The sequence below is a fragment of the Anomaloglossus baeobatrachus genome, unplaced genomic scaffold (assembly GCF_048569485.1).
Source record: "Anomaloglossus baeobatrachus isolate aAnoBae1 unplaced genomic scaffold, aAnoBae1.hap1 Scaffold_2391, whole genome shotgun sequence".
Classification (NCBI taxonomy): domain Eukaryota; kingdom Metazoa; phylum Chordata; class Amphibia; order Anura; family Aromobatidae; genus Anomaloglossus; species Anomaloglossus baeobatrachus.
This window is the reverse complement of record NW_027442041.1, coordinates 253,771-267,843: the sequence shown is the minus strand read 5'-3', so window position 1 is coordinate 267,843 and position 14,073 is coordinate 253,771. Positions and strand designations below refer to the sequence as shown.

The window sequence follows — 14,073 nt, the reverse complement described above, 5'->3', positions numbered from 1 at the left end:
GGATGACAGGAGAAGGGAAGCGGGTGGTGAGAAAGGTACAGAGGGCAGGGTTTGGGGGCTGGGAAGGAAAGGGAAAAGATTAGGGTTTGGGGATGATGAAAGGGCTTTCTACGGGTAAGGATGGCAAAGGGTGGCAGTGACGGAAAGTCAGGCAACCTGTCCTGTCCGTCTTTTTGTATCGTGAATTGGAAAGACTGCAAGGGGGAGGGGAGTTGCTTGCGCCCTAAAGGAGGAGTTATTCAGATTCATTGCAGTGGGCGGCGGCTGCAAAACGCACCATTCTTCTTGTTTTTGCTCTGCAAAGCAGCCTTTTCAAGGGTTGGCTTGGGTGACAAAATGTCTTGTGTAGGCGTGGGTTTGTCTCCCTCTCGCTCTCTCTCCCTAAGATGTGTCCGGCATAGGCCAGGGTGCCACTCGAGGCCCAAACCAATTCTGGTTATCGCTTCTCGGCCTTTTGGCTAAGATCAAGTGTAGTATCTGTTCTTATCAGTTTAATATCTGATACGTCCCCTATCTGGGGACCATATATTAAATGGATTTTTAGAACAGGGAGATGGAAAAAGAGCTTGCTCTGTCCACTCCACGCATTGACCTGGTATTGCAGTACCTCCAGGAACGGTGCACCCCTTCTTAACCCAGTTTCCAAAAGCAGAACTCGATTCACCTGATTCATATTAGCCCGATTAGCGAATTGAAATGAATTTTTATCTAACACACTTTTTACTTGCTTTATTCATCCAAATAGCAAACTCATCACCACTCAACTTCACCAACTCTGCTATGTCCCGTGCAGTATCTTGTTGTCAGTCTAATCTAGATCATGTGTAATTGAATGGAATAGATCCCTTTTGGACAAAGTGGAGTCAGATGCTGCAGTGACCACAGGTGTGAGAGGATCTACAATTGGCATCTGGTGTTATCTCTCTGCTTCCACTCCAAATAAAGTTACCTGTTGTTACCTGAACGTCAAATACTAAGAATGGGCGGCCTATGAAAGAATTAGTACTTTCATTAAGTATACTAAACCGGCTAATTGGGAATAGACAAACTGTAAAAAGCCCTCTGAGAAAGCCCCTCTCTAACCTTTGTTAGTAAGCTTTTCTGTAGCCTGCCTGTTGATGTATTTTCGGTTTGAACAGTGCACAACATGAAGAGACGGAACACTGGCGGCTTGTCACAATGCCCCCCGATGACATCACAATAGCGCTGCTGCTGTGAAGCCCCACAGGTGTTGTATCAGTGCATACCTTCAGGGACTCCACGTAGCTGGTGCTGGTCACTGGTAGGAAATCTTCTGTTTTGATCGTGACGCCACTCTCAGTATTGCGGCCAGTAGGGACCGCCACTGCAGGTTGAGGGTCGCCTGGGGCTGATGGTGTGTGCAGTTAGATGTAGTAGCCTCCTGAGAGTGAGGCAAGCCCCAGGGCCCTGTGTAGGTTTGTAGTACCACAAGTCGCAGAATGACCACACAGGCAGGATGTCTTTCAGGGTTTTTACTCACTTCAGGTGGCAGGGTGAGTAACCCGGGCGTAGCTGGGATGAACCAGGTGGGAACCAGGTATCCTTCCGGCTGACTGTATGAGGGTGACTACAAACTCGCCTTCCTTAGCCCTTGGTGGTTTGGGGTGACCCCGACTTTGAGTCCCTATGGGGGTCACCCAGGGAAGATGCTCCAAGCCTCTCTCCCCTTCTTGTTTTGCCGTGTGCTTGTTCCCCGGGCCAGGCCACTCCAGCCTCTTGCCTCCTGTGACCTATGGGCCCTACTTGCGGTTACGTGGCTGCGGCTTTTGGTTGTTGTGGTGTGGGCTGTAAGAGCCCCACACCGGCAGGTTTAGCAGGGAAAGGTGAATCTATCCTCGCTTCGGGATCTGCCGCCCGGTTGGGCCTGGTGCTCTCTAGAAGTCTCCTTACTTCCCACTCCGTGCACTCTCTAGCTGAAGCTGGCTTTCAGGCAGCACTTCTAGTTGACCGTTCTCCCCCGTCTGTAGTCACTGCGCGGGCGCTGTTAGACAGCATCAGCCCCACAGGTCTGCTCCTCACTGAGCCCTCTGGAGTTCTCTGCTCTAACTGACTCACTGCTCCTCCTCTCCTGTTCTTGCCTACGCCACCTAGCAACCAGACTCTCCACCACACCCCTTGAGAGGAGATGGAGGCTTTTAACCCCCTGCCACTATTCCAGTGGAGGTATAGGCTTTGCCCCCTCCTGGGATCCCCAGGGGTCCTCTCATGGGTACATGTGTGAGACCTGATCACTATGCGCCTGTGTTCCACACCCCTGTCAGCCTTCTGGATTACCTGTATTGTACTGTCCCCAGCATGGGTGCAGTACTCAGTGGTGCCTGACCAGGTCAGGGGCGCCACATTCCCCCTTAGTTATCACCAGCACGTCCTCGGGCTGCAAGACAACATTTTAAAATGCATAAAACATTAAAACATGTAAAACATTTAAAAGCACCAGGTATCAGACATCACCACCCTCCACCCACAAGTCCGTTAACCCACCCAAAACCCTCTCACGTTGGCCGCGGCTTCAGCCACTTCTGGCAGGATGTAGAGGCGGCTTACATGGGCTGGTGGTCTTCAGGGTATACCTGGCCTGGTGGATCCGCGCCTTCAGCCTCTTCTGGCAGGATGCAGAGGCGGCCTCCACAGTTGGTGCTGACCAGGTACCCTCTTTGTGATGGTGAGCCAAGGCCCCATAAACAGGCGTGCTCTCTGGTCGCAGGTGAGCCAAGGCCCTTTTCTACGGACGGGCCCCCCTGGTTGCAGACGAGCCAAGCCCCTAAACAGGCTGGACCTGGTGGTGGTGCCACTGGTGTAACTATTTACACTGCGAGAGTTTGTGGCTATAGCAAGTTCATAGCCTTAAAGTTTATTTCTCACAATAGTTTTTGTGGGCGCATTTCTTTAACGTTAACGTTGCAAACAAAACTTTCAAAACTTTAACTTCTGTACTTCTTTTCTGTACTTTACTTTACTCCTCTTTTTCACTAGGGCGAGGGCACGTTGGGCACTGGCACCTGTGACTTTCTTGCTCTTTGTCTCTTTCTTCATCTGTAGGATCTTTATCTTTCCGTTCTTGGTCTTCATCTGTTTCTACATCTGGTTCTTGATCTCTATCTTGTCTTTCTTGTCTTTCTTGTCTTTCTTGTCTTTCTTGTCTTTCTTGTTGCAGGGGATGGCTGTAAGGTTTGTTGGGACATAGCGTTACGCCCAAAGCATACAGTCCTCTTTCGCCTTGATGCAGGGTGAACTGAACGGAATCTCCCATCTTTAGATTTCTGCAAGGGTGTCCTCTTGGCAGATGAGCGTTCACATCTCTGCGGTTTACAAATATCCCTTCTTTTATTCCTGGTGCTACAATGAAGCCATAACCACTTTTCAAGTTGAAATCTTCCACTACGCCATAACACAGGGGTCCTCTAGCCTGGGCTTTGGACTCTCTCAACAAACGCTTCTCCTTCAGGTCTCTGGCGGTGACTGCTCTCTGTTCAGGAGACTGTGGTGCTGGAGCAAACTGTGTTCTTCTGCGCCGTGTCTTGCGGGCTGGATCCATGCCTGTGGGCTCCCAGGTGAAGCTCTTAGGCAGCTCTTCTTCTGCAGAGGGGGTCAGGTCCTCCTCGTCCCAGCGGGAGTATGGCAGCATTTCCGGCTCTGAATACACAACTGCTACTGGTGACACTGGAGTCGGAGTCAACCCTTCTGCTTCCTGGCCTCCTCTCCCCCTTAGTTCTTCCTGGCACTCCAGCTGTGGCAGTGCCGGGGATGGCTGCTCTTCGGCCGGCCCAGGTGAGGGACTCCTTGGTGTAGCTGCTGCAGGAGTTAGCAGGAGACTCTTTGGGGTATGCGGAGGGGGTATGTACTGGCTCACCAACCATTGTGGAAATTTGGCCTCCAGGTCAGCCTTCATCTGCCAATATGCAGGGTCTTCACCCACCGTGGGCTGCCTATCAGGAACCTCTGTGGACCGGGGAGCGGTGTCTGCTCTGGCCTTACAGGCCGGGGTAAATGCTGAGGTAGTCTTTTCTTGGCGGGCCGCGCCTGGCATGGCGGCGGCCTGGTCTTGGCGGGCCGCGCCCTGGATGGCGGCGGCCTGGTCTTGGCGGGCCGCGCCCTGGATGGCGGCGGCCTGGTCTTGGCGGGCCGCGCCTGGCATGGCGGCGGCCTGGATCAGTGTCGCTGTTGCAGGGGGCTCTGTGCAGGCTGGGCTGGACGTCGCTGCAGCAGTCTGGGCTTGGCGGGCCGCGCCCTGTATGGCGGCGGCCTGGTCTTGGCGGGCCGCGCCCAGGATGGCGGCGGCCTGGTCCTGGCGGGCCGGGCAGGGCATCGCTGCAGGGACTGGGTCTTGGTGGGCCGAGCAGGGCATCGCTGCAGGGACTGGGTCTTGGTGGGCCGAGCAGGGCATCGCTGCAGCCGCTGGGGCTTGGAGGGCCGCACCTGGCGTGGCTGCGGCCTGCTTCAGCGTCGCCGCACCGGACGCCTCTTCAGGGACCGCGGACGTGGCAGCAGGGGTCGGGGCACTTGCGCGGGCCGGGGCATCATTCGACTCACCCGTTGTTGGTAGCACTGGGGTCTGCGTCGTCGCCGTCCCGCCTGACACCCGGCGCGCAGCTCTCCCTTCATAGGCCCGAACCGCCGCGGTCATCTCCTGCAGTTCCATCCGTTCCTCCCGAATCTGCTCCACGACCCGGGTCTCCAGCCGGTTGCAAAACTGGGCCAGCTCTCGGTACCACCAGGCAGCGGAGCCTGGTTCTGGGTTCCTGCGGTCAGACGCCATTTCTTCTGCGCCGTCTTCTGCACGGTCTCCCAGCAGTGGACTCTTCGCTGCCTCCTGTAACAAGCTGTCCAGTTTCTGCTCTGCCTCTTTCAGCAGCTCCTCTCCCAGCAGCAGGCTTGTGGCTTCCTTTCCTTCCCGCCGTCTCTGGACGCTTCCACTCTCATAGCTGGCAAGGTCAGAACTCTGCAGGGGATCTCTGGGTAGCCACACCTCTTCGTGGGCGGTAACTTCTTCCAGCGCGGGCTGCTGTTGTTTTTCAGCGCGCTTTTCATGGTGGCAATATGGCGGCGCTTCCAATTTTTCAAGCGGACCGCCTAGGCACATGGTCACCTGTCTGAACAGGTCTAGTCCTTATCCTGTTCGTGACGCCAGATGTGAAGCCCCACAGGTGTTGTATCAGTGCATACCTTCAGGGACTCCACGTAGCTGGTGCTGGTCACTGGTAGGAAATCTTCTGTTTTGATCGTGACGCCACTCTCAGTATTGCGGCCAGTAGGGACCGCCACTGCAGGTTGAGGGTCGCCTGGGGCTGATGGTGTGTGCAGTTAGATGTAGTAGCCTCCTGAGAGTGAGGCAAGCCCCAGGGCCCTGTGTAGGTTTGTAGTACCACAAGTCGCAGAATGACCACACAGGCAGGATGTCTTTCAGGGTTTTTACTCACTTCAGGTGGCAGGGTGAGTAACCCGGGCGTAGCTGGGATGAACCAGGTGGGAACCAGGTATCCTTCCGGCTGACTGTATGAGGGTGACTACAAACTCGCCTTCCTTAGCCCTTGGTGGTTTGGGGTGACCCCGACTTTGAGTCCCTATGGGGGTCACCCAGGGAAGATGCTCCAAGCCTCTCTCCCCTTCTTGTTTTGCCGTGTGCTTGTTCCCCGGGCCAGGCCACTCCAGCCTCTTGCCTCCTGTGACCTATGGGCCCTACTTGCGGTTACGTGGCTGCGGCTTTTGGTTGTTGTGGTGTGGGCTGTAAGAGCCCCACACCGGCAGGTTTAGCAGGGAAAGGTGAATCTATCCTCGCTTCGGGATCTGCCGCCCGGTTGGGCCTGGTGCTCTCTAGAAGTCTCCTTACTTCCCACTCCGTGCACTCTCTAGCTGAAGCTGGCTTTCAGGCAGCACTTCTAGTTGACCGTTCTCCCCCGTCTGTAGTCACTGCGCGGGCGCTGTTAGACAGCATCAGCCCCACAGGTCTGCTCCTCACTGAGCCCTCTGGAGTTCTCTGCTCTAACTGACTCACTGCTCCTCCTCTCCTGTTCTTGCCTACGCCACCTAGCAACCAGACTCTCCACCACACCCCTTGAGAGGAGATGGAGGCTTTTAACCCCCTGCCACTATTCCAGTGGAGGTATAGGCTTTGCCCCCTCCTGGGATCCCCAGGGGTCCTCTCATGGGTACATGTGTGAGACCTGATCACTATGCGCCTGTGTTCCACACCCCTGTCAGCCTTCTGGATTACCTGTATTGTACTGTCCCCAGCATGGGTGCAGTACTCAGTGGTGCCTGACCAGGTCAGGGGCGCCACACTGCCTAGAAAACAAGCTGCGCAGAAGAAGTTGTTCTTTGGGTGGGAGGGTGGGCTAGTGGAAGGAGGGGGCAATCTCTTTTTTTCCCGGGTGGTAGGGGGATGACAGAAGAAGGGAAGCGGGTGGTGAGAAAGGTACAGAGGGCAGGGTTTGGGGGCTGGGAAGGAAAGGGAAAAGATTAGGGTTTGGGGATGATGAAAGGGCTTTCTACGGGTAAGGATGGCAAAGGGTGGCAGTGACGGAAAGTCAGGCAACCTGTCCTGTCCGTCTTTTTGTATCGTGAATTGGAAAGACTGCAAGGGGGAGGGGAGTTGCTTGCGCCCTAAAGGAGGAGTTATTCAGATTCATTGCAGTGGGCGGCGGCTGCAAAACGCACCATTCTTCTTGTTTTTGCTCTGCAAAGCAGCCTTTTCAAGGGTTGGCTTGGGTGACAAAATGTCTTGTGTAGGCGTGGGTTTGTCTCCCTCTCGCTCTCTCTCCCTAAGATGTGTCCGGCATAGGCCAGGGTGCCACTCGAGGCCCAAACCAATTCTGGTTATCGCTTCTCGGCCTTTTGGCTAAGATCAAGTGTAGTATCTGTTCTTATCAGTTTAATATCTGATACGTCCCCTATCTGGGGACCATATATTAAATGGATTTTTAGAACAGGGAGATGGAAAAAGAGCTTGCTCTGTCCACTCCACGCATTGACCTGGTATTGCAGTACCTCCAGGAACGGTGCACCCCTTCTTAACCCAGTTTCCAAAAGCAGAACTCGATTCACCTGATTCATATTAGCCCGATTAGCGAATTGAAATGAATTTTTATCTAACACACTTTTTACTTGCTTTATTCATCCAAATAGCAAACTCATCACCACTCAACTTCACCAACTCTGCTATGTCCCGTGCAGTATCTTGTTGTCAGTCTAATCTAGATCATGTGTAATTGAATGGAATAGATCCCTTTTGGACAAAGTGGAGTCAGATGCTGCAGTGACCACAGGTGTGAGAGGATCTACAATTGGCATCTGGTGTTATCTCTCTGCTTCCACTCCAAATAAAGTTACCTGTTGTTACCTGAACGTCAAATACTAAGAATGGGCGGCCTATGAAAGAATTAGTACTTTCATTAAGTATACTAAACCGGCTAATTGGGAATAGACAAACTGTAAAAAGCCCTCTGAGAAAGCCCCTCTCTAACCTTTGTTAGTAAGCTTTTCTGTAGCCTGCCTGTTGATGTATTTTCGGTTTGAACAGTGCACAACATGAAGAGACGGAACACTGGCGGCTTGTCACAATGCCCCCCGATGACATCACAATAGCGCTGCTGCCTAGAAAACAAGCTGCGCAGAAGAAGTTGTTCTTTGGGTGGGAGGGTGGGCTAGTGGAAGGAGGGGGCAATCTCTTTTTTTCCCGGGTGGTAGGGGGATGACAGGAGAAGGGAAGCGGGTGGTGAGAAAGGTACAGAGGGCAGGGTTTGGGGGCTGGGAAGGAAAGGGAAAAGATTAGGGTTTGGGGATGATGAAAGGGCTTTCTACGGGTAAGGATGGCAAAGGGTGGCAGTGACGGAAAGTCAGGCAACCTGTCCTGTCCGTCTTTTTGTATCGTGAATTGGAAAGACTGCAAGGGGGAGGGGAGTTGCTTGCGCCCTAAAGGAGGAGTTATTCAGATTCATTGCAGTGGGCGGCGGCTGCAAAACGCACCATTCTTCTTGTTTTTGCTCTGCAAAGCAGCCTTTTCAAGGGTTGGCTTGGGTGACAAAATGTCTTGTGTAGGCGTGGGTTTGTCTCCCTCTCGCTCTCTCTCCCTAAGATGTGTCCGGCATAGGCCAGGGTGCCACTCGAGGCCCAAACCAATTCTGGTTATCGCTTCTCGGCCTTTTGGCTAAGATCAAGTGTAGTATCTGTTCTTATCAGTTTAATATCTGATACGTCCCCTATCTGGGGACCATATATTAAATGGATTTTTAGAACAGGGAGATGGAAAAAGAGCTTGCTCTGTCCACTCCACGCATTGACCTGGTATTGCAGTACCTCCAGGAACGGTGCACCCCTTCTTAACCCAGTTTCCAAAAGCAGAACTCGATTCACCTGATTCATATTAGCCCGATTAGCGAATTGAAATGAATTTTTATCTAACACACTTTTTACTTGCTTTATTCATCCAAATAGCAAACTCATCACCACTCAACTTCACCAACTCTGCTATGTCCCGTGCAGTATCTTGTTGTCAGTCTAATCTAGATCATGTGTAATTGAATGGAATAGATCCCTTTTGGACAAAGTGGAGTCAGATGCTGCAGTGACCACAGGTGTGAGAGGATCTACAATTGGCATCTGGTGTTATCTCTCTGCTTCCACTCCAAATAAAGTTACCTGTTGTTACCTGAACGTCAAATACTAAGAATGGGCGGCCTATGAAAGAATTAGTACTTTCATTAAGTATACTAAACCGGCTAATTGGGAATAGACAAACTGTAAAAAGCCCTCTGAGAAAGCCCCTCTCTAACCTTTGTTAGTAAGCTTTTCTGTAGCCTGCCTGTTGATGTATTTTCGGTTTGAACAGTGCACAACATGAAGAGACGGAACACTGGCGGCTTGTCACAATGCCCCCCGATGACATCACAATAGCGCTGCTGCCTAGAAAACAAGCTGCGCAGAAGAAGTTGTTCTTTGGGTGGGAGGGTGGGCTAGTGGAAGGAGGGGGCAATCTCTTTTTTTCCCGGGTGGTAGGGGGATGACAGGAGAAGGGAAGCGGGTGGTGAGAAAGGTACAGAGGGCAGGGTTTGGGGGCTGGGAAGGAAAGGGAAAAGATTAGGGTTTGGGGATGATGAAAGGGCTTTCTACGGGTAAGGATGGCAAAGGGTGGCAGTGACGGAAAGTCAGGCAACCTGTCCTGTCCGTCTTTTTGTATCGTGAATTGGAAAGACTGCAAGGGGGAGGGGAGTTGCTTGCGCCCTAAAGGAGGAGTTATTCAGATTCATTGCAGTGGGCGGCGGCTGCAAAACGCACCATTCTTCTTGTTTTTGCTCTGCAAAGCAGCCTTTTCAAGGGTTGGCTTGGGTGACAAAATGTCTTGTGTAGGCGTGGGTTTGTCTCCCTCTCGCTCTCTCTCCCTAAGATGTGTCCGGCATAGGCCAGGGTGCCACTCGAGGCCCAAACCAATTCTGGTTATCGCTTCTCGGCCTTTTGGCTAAGATCAAGTGTAGTATCTGTTCTTATCAGTTTAATATCTGATACGTCCCCTATCTGGGGACCATATATTAAATGGATTTTTAGAACAGGGAGATGGAAAAAGAGCTTGCTCTGTCCACTCCACGCATTGACCTGGTATTGCAGTACCTCCAGGAACGGTGCACCCCTTCTTAACCCAGTTTCCAAAAGCAGAACTCGATTCACCTGATTCATATTAGCCCGATTAGCGAATTGAAATGAATTTTTATCTAACACACTTTTTACTTGCTTTATTCATCCAAATAGCAAACTCATCACCACTCAACTTCACCAACTCTGCTATGTCCCGTGCAGTATCTTGTTGTCAGTCTAATCTAGATCATGTGTAATTGAATGGAATAGATCCCTTTTGGACAAAGTGGAGTCAGATGCTGCAGTGACCACAGGTGTGAGAGGATCTACAATTGGCATCTGGTGTTATCTCTCTGCTTCCACTCCAAATAAAGTTACCTGTTGTTACCTGAACGTCAAATACTAAGAATGGGCGGCCTATGAAAGAATTAGTACTTTCATTAAGTATACTAAACCGGCTAATTGGGAATAGACAAACTGTAAAAAGCCCTCTGAGAAAGCCCCTCTCTAACCTTTGTTAGTAAGCTTTTCTGTAGCCTGCCTGTTGATGTATTTTCGGTTTGAACAGTGCACAACATGAAGAGACGGAACACTGGCGGCTTGTCACAATGCCCCCCGATGACATCACAATAGCGCTGCTGCCTAGAAAACAAGCTGCGCAGAAGAAGTTGTTCTTTGGGTGGGAGGGTGGGCTAGTGGAAGGAGGGGGCAATCTCTTTTTTTCCCGGGTGGTAGGGGGATGACAGGAGAAGGGAAGCGGGTGGTGAGAAAGGTACAGAGGGCAGGGTTTGGGGGCTGGGAAGGAAAGGGAAAAGATTAGGGTTTGGGGATGATGAAAGGGCTTTCTACGGGTAAGGATGGCAAAGGGTGGCAGTGACGGAAAGTCAGGCAACCTGTCCTGTCCGTCTTTTTGTATCGTGAATTGGAAAGACTGCAAGGGGGAGGGGAGTTGCTTGCGCCCTAAAGGAGGAGTTATTCAGATTCATTGCAGTGGGCGGCGGCTGCAAAACGCACCATTCTTCTTGTTTTTGCTCTGCAAAGCAGCCTTTTCAAGGGTTGGCTTGGGTGACAAAATGTCTTGTGTAGGCGTGGGTTTGTCTCCCTCTCGCTCTCTCTCCCTAAGATGTGTCCGGCATAGGCCAGGGTGCCACTCGAGGCCCAAACCAATTCTGGTTATCGCTTCTCGGCCTTTTGGCTAAGATCAAGTGTAGTATCTGTTCTTATCAGTTTAATATCTGATACGTCCCCTATCTGGGGACCATATATTAAATGGATTTTTAGAACAGGGAGATGGAAAAAGAGCTTGCTCTGTCCACTCCACGCATTGACCTGGTATTGCAGTACCTCCAGGAACGGTGCACCCCTTCTTAACCCAGTTTCCAAAAGCAGAACTCGATTCACCTGATTCATATTAGCCCGATTAGCGAATTGAAATGAATTTTTATCTAACACACTTTTTACTTGCTTTATTCATCCAAATAGCAAACTCATCACCACTCAACTTCACCAACTCTGCTATGTCCCGTGCAGTATCTTGTTGTCAGTCTAATCTAGATCATGTGTAATTGAATGGAATAGATCCCTTTTGGACAAAGTGGAGTCAGATGCTGCAGTGACCACAGGTGTGAGAGGATCTACAATTGGCATCTGGTGTTATCTCTCTGCTTCCACTCCAAATAAAGTTACCTGTTGTTACCTGAACGTCAAATACTAAGAATGGGCGGCCTATGAAAGAATTAGTACTTTCATTAAGTATACTAAACCGGCTAATTGGGAATAGACAAACTGTAAAAAGCCCTCTGAGAAAGCCCCTCTCTAACCTTTGTTAGTAAGCTTTTCTGTAGCCTGCCTGTTGATGTATTTTCGGTTTGAACAGTGCACAACATGAAGAGACGGAACACTGGCGGCTTGTCACAATGCCCCCCGATGACATCACAATAGCGCTGCTGCCTAGAAAACAAGCTGCGCAGAAGAAGTTGTTCTTTGGGTGGGAGGGTGGGCTAGTGGAAGGAGGGGGCAATCTCTTTTTTTCCCGGGTGGTAGGGGGATGACAGGAGAAGGGAAGCGGGTGGTGAGAAAGGTACAGAGGGCAGGGTTTGGGGGCTGGGAAGGAAAGGGAAAAGATTAGGGTTTGGGGATGATGAAAGGGCTTTCTACGGGTAAGGATGGCAAAGGGTGGCAGTGACGGAAAGTCAGGCAACCTGTCCTGTCCGTCTTTTTGTATCGTGAATTGGAAAGACTGCAAGGGGGAGGGGAGTTGCTTGCGCCCTAAAGGAGGAGTTATTCAGATTCATTGCAGTGGGCGGCGGCTGCAAAACGCACCATTCTTCTTGTTTTTGCTCTGCAAAGCAGCCTTTTCAAGGGTTGGCTTGGGTGACAAAATGTCTTGTGTAGGCGTGGGTTTGTCTCCCTCTCGCTCTCTCTCCCTAAGATGTGTCCGGCATAGGCCAGGGTGCCACTCGAGGCCCAAACCAATTCTGGTTATCGCTTCTCGGCCTTTTGGCTAAGATCAAGTGTAGTATCTGTTCTTATCAGTTTAATATCTGATACGTCCCCTATCTGGGGACCATATATTAAATGGATTTTTAGAACAGGGAGATGGAAAAAGAGCTTGCTCTGTCCACTCCACGCATTGACCTGGTATTGCAGTACCTCCAGGAACGGTGCACCCCTTCTTAACCCAGTTTCCAAAAGCAGAACTCGATTCACCTGATTCATATTAGCCCGATTAGCGAATTGAAATGAATTTTTATCTAACACACTTTTTACTTGCTTTATTCATCCAAATAGCAAACTCATCACCACTCAACTTCACCAACTCTGCTATGTCCCGTGCAGTATCTTGTTGTCAGTCTAATCTAGATCATGTGTAATTGAATGGAATAGATCCCTTTTGGACAAAGTGGAGTCAGATGCTGCAGTGACCACAGGTGTGAGAGGATCTACAATTGGCATCTGGTGTTATCTCTCTGCTTCCACTCCAAATAAAGTTACCTGTTGTTACCTGAACGTCAAATACTAAGAATGGGCGGCCTATGAAAGAATTAGTACTTTCATTAAGTATACTAAACCGGCTAATTGGGAATAGACAAACTGTAAAAAGCCCTCTGAGAAAGCCCCTCTCTAACCTTTGTTAGTAAGCTTTTCTGTAGCCTGCCTGTTGATGTATTTTCGGTTTGAACAGTGCACAACATGAAGAGACGGAACACTGGCGGCTTGTCACAATGCCCCCCGATGACATCACAATAGCGCTGCTGCCTAGAAAACAAGCTGCGCAGAAGAAGTTGTTCTTTGGGTGGGAGGGTGGGCTAGTGGAAGGAGGGGGCAATCTCTTTTTTTCCCGGGTGGTAGGGGGATGACAGGAGAAGGGAAGCGGGTGGTGAGAAAGGTACAGAGGGCAGGGTTTGGGGGCTGGGAAGGAAAGGGAAAAGATTAGGGTTTGGGGATGATGAAAGGGCTTTCTACGGGTAAGGATGGCAAAGGGTGGCAGTGACGGAAAGTCAGGCAACCTGTCCTGTCCGTCTTTTTGTATCGTGAATTGGAAAGACTGCAAGGGGGAGGGGAGTTGCTTGCGCCCTAAAGGAGGAGTTATTCAGATTCATTGCAGTGGGCGGCGGCTGCAAAACGCACCATTCTTCTTGTTTTTGCTCTGCAAAGCAGCCTTTTCAAGTGTTGGCTTGGGTGACAAAATGTCTTGTGTAGGCGTGGGTTTGTCTCCCTCTCGCTCTCTCTCCCTAAGATGTGTCCGGCATAGGCCAGGGTGCCACTCGAGGCCCAAACCAATTCTGGTTATCGCTTCTCGGCCTTTTGGCTAAGATCAAGTGTAGTATCTGTTCTTATCAGTTTAATATCTGATACGTCCCCTATCTGGGGACCATATATTAAATGGATTTTTAGAACAGGGAGATGGAAAAAGAGCTTGCTCTGTCCACTCCACGCATTGACCTGGTATTGCAGTACCTCCAGGAACGGTGCACCCCTTCTTAACCCAGTTTCCAAAAGCAGAACTCGATTCACCTGATTCATATTAGCCCGATTAGCGAATTGAAATGAATTTTTATCTAACACACTTTTTACTTGCTTTATTCATCCAAATAGCAAACTCATCACCACTCAACTTCACCAACTCTGCTATGTCCCGTGCAGTATCTTGTTGTCAGTCTAATCTAGATCATGTGTAATTGAATGGAATAGATCCCTTTTGGACAAAGTGGAGTCAGATGCTGCAGTGACCACAGGTGTGAGAGGATCTACAATTGGCATCTGGTGTTATCTCTCTGCTTCCACTCCAAATAAAGTTACCTGTTGTTACCTGAACGTCAAATACTAAGAATGGGCGGCCTATGAAAGAATTAGTACTTTCATTAAGTATACTAAACCGGCTAATTGGGAATAGACAAACTGTAAAAAGCCCTCTGAGAAAGCCCCTCTCTAACCTTTGTTAGTAAGCTTTTCTGTAGCCTGCCTGTTGATGTATTTTCGGTTTGA

The 14,073-nt window shown here is 50.5% G+C and overlaps 7 non-coding genes across 7 annotated transcripts; all 7 read left to right on the top strand.

The window, feature by feature from the left end:
* Positions 1 to 438: 438 nt before the first annotated feature.
* Positions 439 to 629, top strand: LOC142261812 (U2 spliceosomal RNA). Its single transcript, XR_012729351.1, has one exon. It is a non-coding gene; the product is annotated as a U2 spliceosomal RNA (small nuclear RNA).
* A 6,207-nt stretch (positions 630 to 6,836) lies between these two features.
* LOC142261810 (U2 spliceosomal RNA) lies at positions 6,837 to 7,027 on the top strand. The gene has a single exon (XR_012729349.1). It is a non-coding gene; the product is annotated as a U2 spliceosomal RNA (small nuclear RNA).
* Positions 7,028 to 8,144: 1,117 nt separating this feature from the next.
* Positions 8,145 to 8,335, top strand: LOC142261809 (U2 spliceosomal RNA). Its single transcript, XR_012729348.1, has one exon. It is a non-coding gene; the product is annotated as a U2 spliceosomal RNA (small nuclear RNA).
* Positions 8,336 to 9,452: 1,117 nt separating this feature from the next.
* LOC142261808 (U2 spliceosomal RNA) lies at positions 9,453 to 9,643 on the top strand. Its single transcript, XR_012729347.1, has one exon. It is a non-coding gene; the product is annotated as a U2 spliceosomal RNA (small nuclear RNA).
* A 1,117-nt stretch (positions 9,644 to 10,760) lies between these two features.
* On the top strand, positions 10,761 to 10,951 carry LOC142261806 (U2 spliceosomal RNA). The gene has a single exon (XR_012729346.1). It is a non-coding gene; the product is annotated as a U2 spliceosomal RNA (small nuclear RNA).
* A 1,117-nt stretch (positions 10,952 to 12,068) lies between these two features.
* On the top strand, positions 12,069 to 12,259 carry LOC142261805 (U2 spliceosomal RNA). The gene has a single exon (XR_012729345.1). It is a non-coding gene; the product is annotated as a U2 spliceosomal RNA (small nuclear RNA).
* Positions 12,260 to 13,376: 1,117 nt separating this feature from the next.
* Positions 13,377 to 13,567, top strand: LOC142261803 (U2 spliceosomal RNA). Its single transcript, XR_012729343.1, has one exon. It is a non-coding gene; the product is annotated as a U2 spliceosomal RNA (small nuclear RNA).
* The last annotated feature ends 506 nt before the right edge of the window (positions 13,568 to 14,073 follow it).